Below are 12464 nucleotides of genomic sequence, written 5' to 3' on the forward strand. Positions count from 1 at the left end.
AATGAATGTGTATAGTGTCTTCCCACATAAGCCAGTGGAGTCCTCATAGGCTAACCTGAGACGACACTTTTTTACTAAGACTTGGTTTTTGTTTAGTAACTAGAGATGTGTTCGTCAGAAACAAAATGCCCCCTTCTGCGCCGCTTTGAAATAAAATTTCTATTTATCATTTGGCAGGTATAGAAATAATCTCCCTTTAAAGCTTATTACTTCCCTTGGATTTTGTTTTTGACCTTTATCATTGAAGGATGGCCTTGACCTTTCACCACTCAAAATGTGCAGCTTCATGAGATACACATGCATGCCAAATATCAAGTTGCTATATAGACCGTTCCATAATTTAGTCATTACATAATTATCTCCCCTTAATTCTCTCCGTGTCCGCCATTACACTGATGCTTAACAATCGGTAACATATATTAGAAAGCACCGATTATTCAACGGATGAATTTCTTTCTAAATTCTAAGGCCGTCTTTACATGGTCTTGGTTGTCTTGGAAAACTAACACATTGACACATTAAAAAAAGCATTTAATTAAATTAAATGCAATATTTTTCATTTGATTATTTGCATCAATCTTTAAATCGTGTATGCCTTTGCATTCCAGTCTTTAATTGCCCCTTTGTTCTGCATAATCCGATTATCTCGTTTTGATCAGATATTGTCCAGACTTGACTAACCACATGGTGTCATAAACCACACTGGGTGGCAGATGACAGTCTGGTCATTAAACACAATTGATGATGCCACCATGTCTCATCTTCCTGGTATTATTAAGCAGTCATTTGGTAAGATAATTTACCTCTGACATACTTAACAGTTGCGTAAATAAGATATGTTACATATTTTACAAATTAAAAGTTATGTCCAATATAGAATATCAGAAATTGTACACCGTAAAGATACTAGCTCGTTTAAATTATGAAAAAATAAAGTATTTAAAAAAATATAAAAATAAAACATTTAACGTATTTAGCGGTATCGGTTAATTAAAACTACGTCATTCCATATGAAGATTTGATGTTACGGCAATGCACGAACGATATCATAAAACAATAAATTACATTTGACACCAAACAGAGGTAAAAAATATTTAAAATATATATATATGTATATAAATATATGTGTGTTAAAATATTAGATATGTGTCACTCATACTCACTAGTAACGAGTTTTCAATATACATGAGTACACAGTTCAATTTGCATCATATGAAGTTGTGTTTTTTCAGTTGTATGTTAATATTCCTCAATAGCGTCATTCTTTGTACAAAACCCATCAAATTAAAATTACATGTAAATACTGTCATGTCCTTTGCTTTTAATATGGCTTTGTAGTATGTTTATTTTCAAAGCACTCCTTACACTTTCTAACACTCATTTATTTATCACACTAGCGTCCTCATGCCATTGATAATTATATTTTTATAATTAGATGTATTACTATTGTAATTTATTGAAGCTTTTCTGCAAACAAAATATTACCGCTTATGCATAGAGCTCTTTATTGTGTCAAATTGTCGGCCTTTCAGTCATCTTTAATTTGATGCTTTTGCCGCGTTTTTAAAGTTGCAAATAAATGTATTAATAAATTCGTTCGGCGCTTAATAATATATTTTTGAAATATTATTTAGATGTTTTTTTATCGGAGTTTTTTGTGTGGATTAATTGACTAAACATTTGGTGTCGTTATCCATATGTTTTGCGTTACTTCAAAGACCTATAAAATACAATTTTTAGTATTTTTAGCTTTATAGCTGTTAAATGATTCAAAGATGAAAATATAGATATATCACATAGATCGCATTCTCTTCATCTTCCGAATAATCACATAAAAGGTCGTCAAGATCAATATCACTCTCTCATGATAAAAAGCTTGTTTTTTAACGTGACAAAATTCCATCTAAAAAAATTAATATAAATCCAAACCACAATTTTTTATCTCTGATATCAATTAGAACAAGAAAAATAATGGAAGGCGTATCAAAAATATCATACTTAATATAATATGTAATGATTTTGGAATGCAGATTTTTACCAAATGAGATCAATTACAAACAATTAGCGGTAATTATTTGCGCGCGAATCTTTTTTAAGTATTAATTAAAATAAGTATTAATTAAAATATAATCTGCTTGATGTTGCGGCTATTAAAATCAACACAACAATACATGCGTGAATTGTTTGTGAAACGTTAAAAGTAACAAGTCTAATCAAAGACATAGTATGAGCGACTGAACCGGCAAATTTTCGCCGATGATTACCACTTGCTTACAGATTAAAAAAACAAATACACGAAAGCATTTTAAACATTTTATTTGTAACAATCAATCTCAACTTCAAAAAATCATTTAAACAACAAAAATGTGATAATCGCCTCACATTAATTCATTAAGTAATTTATTTATCCGACAACGGTGAAGCGGGTATTCTCTACGTCTTTGGCTTTTGGAATCGCAGACTCGCACAAGTTAGCAGCAGTGTAATGGCGGACAGTCACGTGACTGACAATATGGCGGCGGTTAATTAATCGATTATGGAACGGTCTATTGAAAAAGTAATGGCCAATGTTAAAGTTTTCGGACCGACGACTGAAAGACAGACAGATGGACTGACAGTTCAACTGCTATATGCCACCCTACCGCGTGGGGGGGTCTGTAGACAGTAAAAAATGACCAAGTCAGACATCGCTGACCAGCAAGGCCTGTGCTTTATCAAAGAGATCATTGCCACAGTTCATCATGTATCTATGTACATAAGTCCACAGGTAAGTAATGAAACCAACCATTCACAAATTAGTACAGGAAAGAAATGATAGTTATATCATTTAAAAACAAGAGCTGTCACCATAGGATGACTAATGCCCCCTTTAAACGCTTGATAGAAGTTATGAGCTTTTTTCGAAACCTAAAGGCAGATTTCGAAACCTAAACGCGGACCCTAAATTCAAAGCAATGGTCCAGGGGTCAAAATTTGTGTGATTATATAAAGGCCTTGTCCGTATACACATGCATACCAAATATGAAGGTTATATCTCAAGGGACATAGAAGTTCTGAGCATTTTTCGAAACCTAAATGCAGATTTTGAAACCTAAACGCGGACCCTAAGTTCAAGGTCAAGGTCACAGGGGTAAAATTTGTTGTGCGTATAGAAAGGCCTTGTTCATTTACACATGCATACCAAATATGAAGGTTATAGCTCAAGGGACATAGAAGTTCTGAGCATTTTTCAAAATTTAAATGCAGATTTCGAAACCTATACGCTGACCCTAAGTTCAAGGTCGAGGTCACAGAGTTAAATTTTTTTGTGCGTTTGGAAAGGCCTTGTCCATATACACATGCATACCAAATATGAAGGTTATATCTAAAGGGACATAGAAGTTATGAGCATTTTTCGAAACCTAAACGCAAAGTGTGACATCAAGACGGACAGTCAGAGAGACGGAAGGACAGTCCGATCCCTATACGCCCCCTTTTCTTCGAAAGGGGGCATAAAAAACTTTGACAAAACAATCATTTAAGTAATAAAAAAACAAAATACAAAATCTGTACAGTAACTGTGAAAATAACTTAAATTCTTGGTAGGGAAATATATAATCTGAGATTTATAATTATATAAATTACTTCCCTTGAAAGTAATTGTCTCTGTCAATTCTCTATTTTCAGTAGAAATTAATTATAAACCACTTCCGTGACTGTAGATTCACAGTTAACCTTAACGTACCTAAGATACTTGTATGCCAAAAAGTGTCATTGTGTGCTTGGCTTGACCATAAAACGTCATTTTGATTATGCTTCAGTTGTATGGTTTCATATTATTATATATAATAATTATCTCCCTTTAAAGCTTATTACTTTCCCTGGATTTGTATTTTCGACCTTAGACCTTGAAGGATGACCTTGACCTTTTACCATGATGTGTTTATCAGAAACACAATGCCCCCTACTGCGCCGCTTTGATTTATTAAAAAAATATATATATTATTTGGCAGGTCAGACCCTAGACCTTGAAGGATTATCTTGACCTTGAAATTTTACCACTCAAAATGTGCAGCTCCATGAGATACAAATGCATGCCAAATATCAAGTTGCTATCTTCAATATTGCAAAAGTTTTCGCCAATGTTAAAGTTTTTTTCGGACGGACGGAGAGACTGACATACTGACTGACTGACGGACAGTTCAACTGCTATATGCCACCCTACCGTGGGCATACAAATTCCCTTTAAACAAAATTTTCGTTAAAAGCGGAAAGTATCATCCCATATTACTCTGTGTGCCCACTGCACAGGCTATTCTGTAGATGGCACTAAAATGCATGAAGCACTATTATCCCAGAAAAAGGCTCACCTGGTATCATCTTGTACAACTCGTTAACAGACTGTAGGGGGACTTACTTTAAGCCTCATTCTGATAAAACAGGGCTTTATAAATTGTGCACTCAGTTTTGTCCTAGATAAGCCTGTACAGCCACAAAGGCTAATAAGGTACAAAGCTTTTCGCTAGACAGATTTTTTTTTAAAGAAGAGGCTTCCTATATACGAAAAAATGCGGAAAGAATCGTCCCTGATTTGCCTGTACATACTACACAGGCTAATCTGGGACCACACTTTACGCGCATGCATTTAGTTCCTGTGCAGACTACATAGGCTAATCTGGGACCACACTTAACGCACATGCATTTAGTCCCTGTGCAGACTACACAGGCTAATCTGGGACCACACTTTACGCACATGCATATAGTCCCTGTACAGACTACACAGGCTAATCTGGGACCACACTTTACACACATGCATTTAGTCCCTGTACAGACTACACAGGCTAATCTGGGACCACACTTTACACACATGCATTTAGTCCCAGTACAGACTACACAGGCTAATATGGAACCACACTTTACACACATGCATTTAGTCCCTGTACATACTACACTGGCTAATCTGGGACCACACTTTACACACATGCATTTAGTCCCTGTGCAGACTACACAGGCTAATCTGTACCACACTTTACACACATGCATTTAGTCCCTGTACAGACTAACAGGCTAATCTGGGACCACACTTTACACACATGCATTTAGTCCCTGTACAGACTACACAGGCTAATCTGGGACCACACTTTACACACATGCATTTATTCCCAGTACAGACTACACAGGCTAATATGGAACCACACTTTACACACATGCATTTAGTCCCTGTACATACTACACTGGCTAATCTGGGACCACACTTTACACACATGTATTTAGTCCCTGTGCAGACTACACAGGCTAATCTGGGACCACACTTTACACACATGAATTTAGTCCCTGTGCAGACTACACAGGCTAATCTGGGACCACACTTTATGCACATGCATATAGTCCCTGTGCAGACTACACAGGCTAATCTGGGACCACACTTTACACACATGCATTTAGTCCCATTATCCCAGAGGGAGGCACATATGTTTCTTGAAAAAACACTCAACAACAGACTGTAAGCAGACTTAACTTAAGTTTGTGGAATGAGGCCGGAGTCCTTCTAATAGGGAATATTCTTGGTGTTTCTTCAATGGTAATTTAAGGCAGTTGTTTGGGAAAAATACATTGTTTTAGGATTGTAAATGGGGTCGATTTCAGACCCCAATTTTGACAAATAACAGCAATTCTATAGACAATCCCAGAAATCGAAACCTCCCGGATTACCCGCCCCTGAATACTCTCGCGCGCCTCCAAAACGGTACTGAAGAAATAAACATGGACCTTTATATGTGTGTATAGGTCCCTACAACAAGGAAACGAAATGGGTTTATCAAATATATTTTAGGATTTAAAGAGTTTCTGTTATCGATCTGACAACCAGATAATAGTTCGTGTTTTTTTAAAATTAATATAAATTACGTAATTAGTAGAAATAAGGTTCATCTGCATTCGTTTAAGAGTAATAACACACAGCATGGACATGGACCTATTTGTGTAGGTCCCTGGCATGAATAAGGTCTTGATTGTCATTTAACATGTTATTTAAAGGTGACGTGTGATATCTTATCTAAATTTCGATATCAACACATGTGCAGACATGTGGTGTCACGGGCAAACCCATAAACGCGTTTAATCCACACTTGGAACATCGCCTCCCATTGAGCGAATTCGTTCGCTTCTTTATCGCTGATGTTTTTTTTCAAGAGATGTATGTTGCTGTCATTTATAATCCGTAATTGAAGAAAAATCAATCACTTATTTTGAGCGTGTTTTTATTTTTTAAGCATAAATTTTGACCGTTTTACGAACATTTAATAAAGACGTAAGTTTAGGAAATCTAGAGAACACAATTGGAACTATTTAAGTTAATTTAAGGCTCATTATTTTTCATGTTGAACATTTCAATTGTGAATTAAGATGTTATTAAGAAAATTTAATAATATTTCAGGCAACATGTAAAACGTTATTTAAATAATAATATAAGAAAGTTGTAGACAAAAGCTGTCCTTTTCAATAAAAAAAGTATGACATATCCTGACATCTTACACAGTTTTGCAAGCGAATAACTCCGAAACTTGTTCATTTAAATCACAAAATTCATTTTTGGCTAGTTATTTTTGTATTAGCTTGAGAGCGATTTTTAAATAAAATATTGCTCAAAACCACTTTAGTTTTAGACTAAACTAGATACATTATTTTAATAAAAAAAAATCTCTACCTAAAAATCTTACAGAGTTTCTATAAAGATTTACGAAACAATTTTAGAATCACAAACTTCATTTCGGCTATAGATTTGTATATTACCTTTAAAATGACACTTACAAGAGAAATATTAATAGCGAAATGGTAACTGTTTAGACAAACAAAGAGATGTATTATTCAATTAAAGAAGTCCTCCTAAGTCTTTAATCTTACATGTACAACGTTTCTTAATGAATATCTCCGGAAAGTATAGAAAGTACGACATTTAATAAGAAATAATATAGGCTTAAACAAAGACAGATATCAATTTAATTGTCTACATCGATCTTAAATCTATCTAATTAATATCAAAGATCTATCCAAAAAATATGGTCTGAATGGATGTTTCCAATCTTTATATATTGATATATCTTTGTTAATATCTCCGGCACTATTTACGCTAAAATCACAACGTTTACTTCACACTTTAGATATTTCTATACCTTTATAATTATGCTTGAATAATTATATTCCATAAAGAAATAATTAAATTTTATAAAAAGGCATTATGCTGAAAGGTATGCTTAAAAATGCCAACTTGGCTTTAAACATTACGTGTTGTCACTGAATATTGTTGCAAAGACACATTTTATGAATCAATCGTGTATATTTTAAATTTAAATTATATTGATTTACGATGTGATACATATCGACACTTGGTTTCATGTTTCACTTGTTTTCAATCCTAATGTGCGAAGTCATAAAGTACTGTTTATTGGAATAAAGCGGGCGTGCACTATGATAACGTTGTAATCTGTCATATTCTTCAGTACCGTTTTCAATCGCGGGTTACGTAATAGCCAATATGGCGGCGCCCATATTATCGATTCTGGGATTGTCTATATACATACTAAAAACTCTACATCTCCTTGCAAACAGGCTCTATACAACCAAGGCATTCCAAGCTTAATTAAATATCTCACACTTTTTAAAAAACTCAAGGTCTGCATTGGAATGACATAAATTCTCGAGGTGTTGTGTTAATGAGGTTTCTTATGAATAAGTTGGGAAGCATCGAGCTGAAAAAGGTTTTAAGTTATTGATCCTCAAGTAAAAGAAGTTGTGTTTTTAAAAGGATATACATAAGAAAAGACACCATTTTACCTTCTGTGAAATCATATCATTCTTGTCCTCTTCATTTTTAACATTCTTAATACACAAGTAACACTGTAAAATCATTATTAATTGTGAGACATTATTTTTTGTTGATTTTAAGAGTCGACTGATCCACAAAGGTATCACAACACACCGGAAAATAACTGACATAAAAACCTATTTATTTTTCCCATTTGAAAAATCCATGCATTAACTGCTGTGTCCATAAACGGGTTTTTTTACGACGACATTTCATGTGGACAAATATCAATGACTTTGTAATATACAAACAATTAAAGAGGATATTTTTCCTTATGTATGTTCATACTGCTCTTTACAACCTCATCTTTTTTTGCATTCTTAATAAACAGGAATTACACAAGTCGGCGCTTTACTGGTGTATTTATGGGTCTGTTAAACAGACCCATACCCAAAGCATTTTATTTGTTGTATCAATACCCAAAAAACTTAATTTTGAAATTTTTGGGTTTTAAACCGCGAAAAATACATAGTAAAGTACAGTTCATAGCAATGTGTAATACTTTTTTTAAACAAGAGATGTGTTTGTCAGAAACACAATGCCCCTACTGCGCCGCTTTGATTATATATTTTTGATTTTGATTATACCCCCTTACAAATATTACTTCCCTTGTAAAAATGATCTGTACTTGCCAAATGATAAATATAAATTATCTCCCTTTTAAGCGTGTTACCAGTACTTCCATTGGATTTGTTTGTTTTTACCTTTTATCTTCAAGGATGACTTTGACCTTTCACCACTTAAATTTTGTGACTCTATTGAGATACACATGCACGCCAAATATCACATTATGATTTTTAATATTGCAAAAGTTATGGCCTATATTAATGTTTTCAGAGGGACGGACTGACAGACAGTTCAACTGCCATTTTGCCACCCTACCGGGGGCATAAAAATAAATTTAAAAAAACAGGCATGACTTCAGTAATTTTAAGTGCCAGACTTTCCCCCTTAATAGTTTTGACTACAACAACTTTCATTGTGAACCTTTACAACTTTAAATGTGAGAATTAACAACTTTAAATGTAAGACTACATAATTTTAAATGTGATACTCGGCAACTTTAACTGTAAAACAATACAACTTTTAACATGACACTGAACAACTTAAAATATGAGACTGTACACATTTAAATGTGCACAACTATTACGCGAGACTAAACAACTTTAAATGTTAGACAATACAACAAGTCATAAGAAACAATACTGTAAGTATATGAGTACTTGATCAAACACGTATTGCCTATTGATTAGACAGAAATGCAAAAACAGATGAAAGTCTATGGTGAATTAAGTATATGATACTCTGTCTTGCTACCAGGGGCCATTATACTAGTAATTATAGCCTATTATGGTTAAATCTATTATATGTACGTGATATTGAATCGATACTAGTTGATGTCTACATTTTATGCCATTGTTTTTGTAAGACAGACCTTAGATGTAAAGTTTAGTCACTGGCGTTGAAAGTGTGTGCATAAAGATATGAAAGCAGTATAGTGATTTTGTCTTTGCAAACATCCGGTTTCTAATTTAAATAAAAATCATATAAGATCATAATCAGTTATACGTGAACACAAATACTTATAAATTTAGAATTTTTTATTTGTATTTTAATTGTACTAAGTTTCAACATATAGGGCTTTATAAGGAAAGTGACTCATTGTTGCAATCTATCAAACACTTGTTTTGGCAAATATTGCATTGTAAATTTTAACCAGTAAATATTTATAAAAAAGTAGACTTTTTGAGGAATGGGGCTGAATTTAGGCCAAATCTTTGACAAAATTAATAACACTGTAAGGTCTCACCTGAAGCTCAGAAGCTGAGCTGATATGCTGGCCTCGCGGATATTGTTAAGGGCCGAGTTTGAGTTCTGATTAACTTCGGGTTGAGTCGAAGGGCGTACTGTACCATACAACAAAACTGTTGTCACGTTTTTAAGCCTTCTTTAGTCTCAATTCAATGCGATGCTCTTTGGGCTCGGAGTGCAAAACCGTACGTGTTGACTTTTTAGCAACTTGTTTTCAATAATGTGGGGAATTCGCGTCTGAGGCACACCACATGAATATATTGTGCGCTGAGGATAGTCCGTAACGCTTCTACTGTCCTAACTATCTACAGCAGATATACTTCTGAATGAATCGTTCCGATTGTTCCTTGATTTGCTCCCGTTCCTCGCTGAATATATAGCTGTCTTATAAAGAATTAAACAAACTATTCAACGTTTAATCCTTCGTTAGATTCTTCATGATGTCCACAGTGAGAACTAACTGTTAGCGTTAACTGTTAGCGTTACCATAAGTGCTGCTATAACGTCTCGCTTCTGTAACACTCATCCCACTCGGGCACTAGAGCTAAACAAAACTACTCGGGCTTGCTTGGGGAAATCTCAACACAGACATTTCAGCTGTTCATAACAGCGCGTGAAAACTTGACGTGCTGAGGATTTATTGCAGAACAGACTTGTGTTATGATGCTGACCCTTTGTGGCCGGAGGTCCAGTGGGAGGAGCTAGGGATCAGGGAAGGCAAAGGATCATTTAGTATTGGGGCTCCTGCAGGCCGGACTGGTGCTGTTGGTTGGCCAACTGGATATCAATGCTGGTGCTCACCTGAAAACAACAACACTAGAGTGGGGGATATGAACTTGTAACACATTTTTATATTACAATGTATAATACACTACATATATGCCTCTTGATTGGATGTGAAGGTTTTCAACAGCAAAACATAATTATCTGAATTTCTAATTTGGAATTTAATTGGTGCCTTGTCCTAAATAGAAATTAATGAAAATTAATGCAATTAAACCATTTCGTATTAAAACATTAAGTGTTGGCTAATGCTTTAATAACCTGTAAATTCATAATAATTATTCTTACTTTACTTTCAGTGTAATTGTATAAGCCAAATTGCCGCTCATCAATATTAGAAGCTTTCGTCCCATTTTAGCATGTGAAATCCACATAAGCAAATCAGGGAGGACACTTTCTGACGATACTGGATTTTCACAAAAGAAGATACTTATTTTCAACAAAACAGACCTTTAAAGAGGTAATTGTTGTCCCTAAGTAGCCTGTGCGGACTGCACAGGCTAATCTGGGACTACAATCTAAGCACATGCATTAAGCCCTATTTTTTCACAGCGCGGCTCATTGATGTTTTTAGCAAGTTTTTCCTGCATAACAACAAAAACAAGGGCTGTTTGTAAAACATGCATGCCCCCAGTATGGGCTGTCCGTTGTAGTGGCAGCCATTGTGTGAATACGATTTTTGTCACTGTGACCTTGACCTTTGACTTTGTGACCTCAAAATCAATAGGGGTCATCTGCGGGTCACGATCAATCTACCTATGAAGTGTCATGATCCTAGGCAAAAGCGTTCTTGAGTTATCATCCTAAAATCATTTTACTATTTGGGGTCACTGTGACCTTGACCTTTGACCTTGTGACCTCAAAATCGATAGGGGTAATCTGCAAGTCATGATCAATCTACCCATGAAGTTTCATGATCCTAGGCGTATGCGTTCTTGAGTTATCATCCAAAAACCATTTTACTATTTCGGGTCACCGTAACCTTGACCTTTGACCTAGTGACCTGAAAATCAATAGGGGTCATCTGCCAGTCATGATCAATCTACCCATGAAGTTTCATGATCCTAGGCGTATGCATTCTTGAGTTATCATTCAAAAACCATTTTACTATTTCTGGTCAACGTGACCTTGACCTTTGACCTAGTCACCTCAAAATCAATAGGGGTTATCTGCGAGTCATGATCAATGTACCTATGAAGTTTCATGATCCTAGGCCCAAGCGTTCTCGAGTTATCGTCTGACAACCACCTGATGGACGGACCGACCGACAGACCGACCGACAGACCGACATGAGCAAAGCAATATACCCCCTCTTCTTCGAAATTTAAATTCACACTAGACAACAATTCCAAAGTAAACCATCATGTCATAAAAGTTGTAAGACATATTACAAATTAATAAATATGAAACAATTTAATGGCAACAACTCACTGCTGGTACATATTGACAGTTCTCTCCCTTGTTAGTGTAAGCTAAATTTATTAAAGGCCACAATATACTAAATGATTTCCCTATATAATTCAATGTAAAAGCGACAAATTAAAGAGAAAATAAATGCAACATTTTGAACATAGAGACCACCATAACCATACTTTTACTGAAAGTTCATTCTAAGCTGAATCAATTTAAGCAATAAAAAAGATATGTCATGTTAAAACCAAACATTAACTTTACTCAAATCAAACTCTACTTCTTTTGCACCTTAAATTTTCCGGCCATTTTCTAGTGCAATGTAACTGTTTTCAGGTAAAATTTGTACTTAAGTCTCTATATTTTTATCATATGTCAGGGATTAAGTAGTGAGCACCTTTTCTTTCCCTTCCAATATATCCAAGAGATAAAGGCAGAACACCAGTCTAAAGTGTAAAACATGGCCTCGAGTAAAATATGATTTTTTTTATTGAGAACAGCCCAACATAAAACGATTATTTAGTATAATGTTACCTATAAGAAAACCTGAACTGTTTAAAACGCAAAAAAATATGCACTTCCTTATCATTTTTCATCTATCCTCAATGTGCATGCC

At 34.8% G+C, this 12464-nt stretch overlaps 2 protein-coding genes across 4 annotated transcripts in view; both read right to left on the bottom strand.

Moving 5' to 3' along the window:
* LOC127864178 (uncharacterized) overlaps positions 1-12464 on the bottom strand; it is a 677094-nt gene that overhangs the window by 217992 nt on the left and 446638 nt on the right. The window contains exon 8 of one of the 3 annotated variants that reach the window (XM_052403852.1): positions 9654-10456. The exons of the other annotated variants lie outside the window; for them this stretch is intronic. The gene's annotated coding sequence lies outside the window, so the exon portion shown is untranslated. The remainder of the gene's footprint in view (positions 1-9653; positions 10457-12464) is intronic. 3 annotated transcript variants of the gene reach the window in all.
* Positions 1-12464, bottom strand: part of LOC127864914 (uncharacterized) — a 229386-nt gene that overhangs the window by 211682 nt on the left and 5240 nt on the right. The window lies entirely within an intron of this gene.

Source organism: Dreissena polymorpha, chromosome 1, assembly GCF_020536995.1.
Source record: "Dreissena polymorpha isolate Duluth1 chromosome 1, UMN_Dpol_1.0, whole genome shotgun sequence".
NCBI lineage: Eukaryota > Metazoa > Mollusca > Bivalvia > Myida > Dreissenidae > Dreissena > Dreissena polymorpha.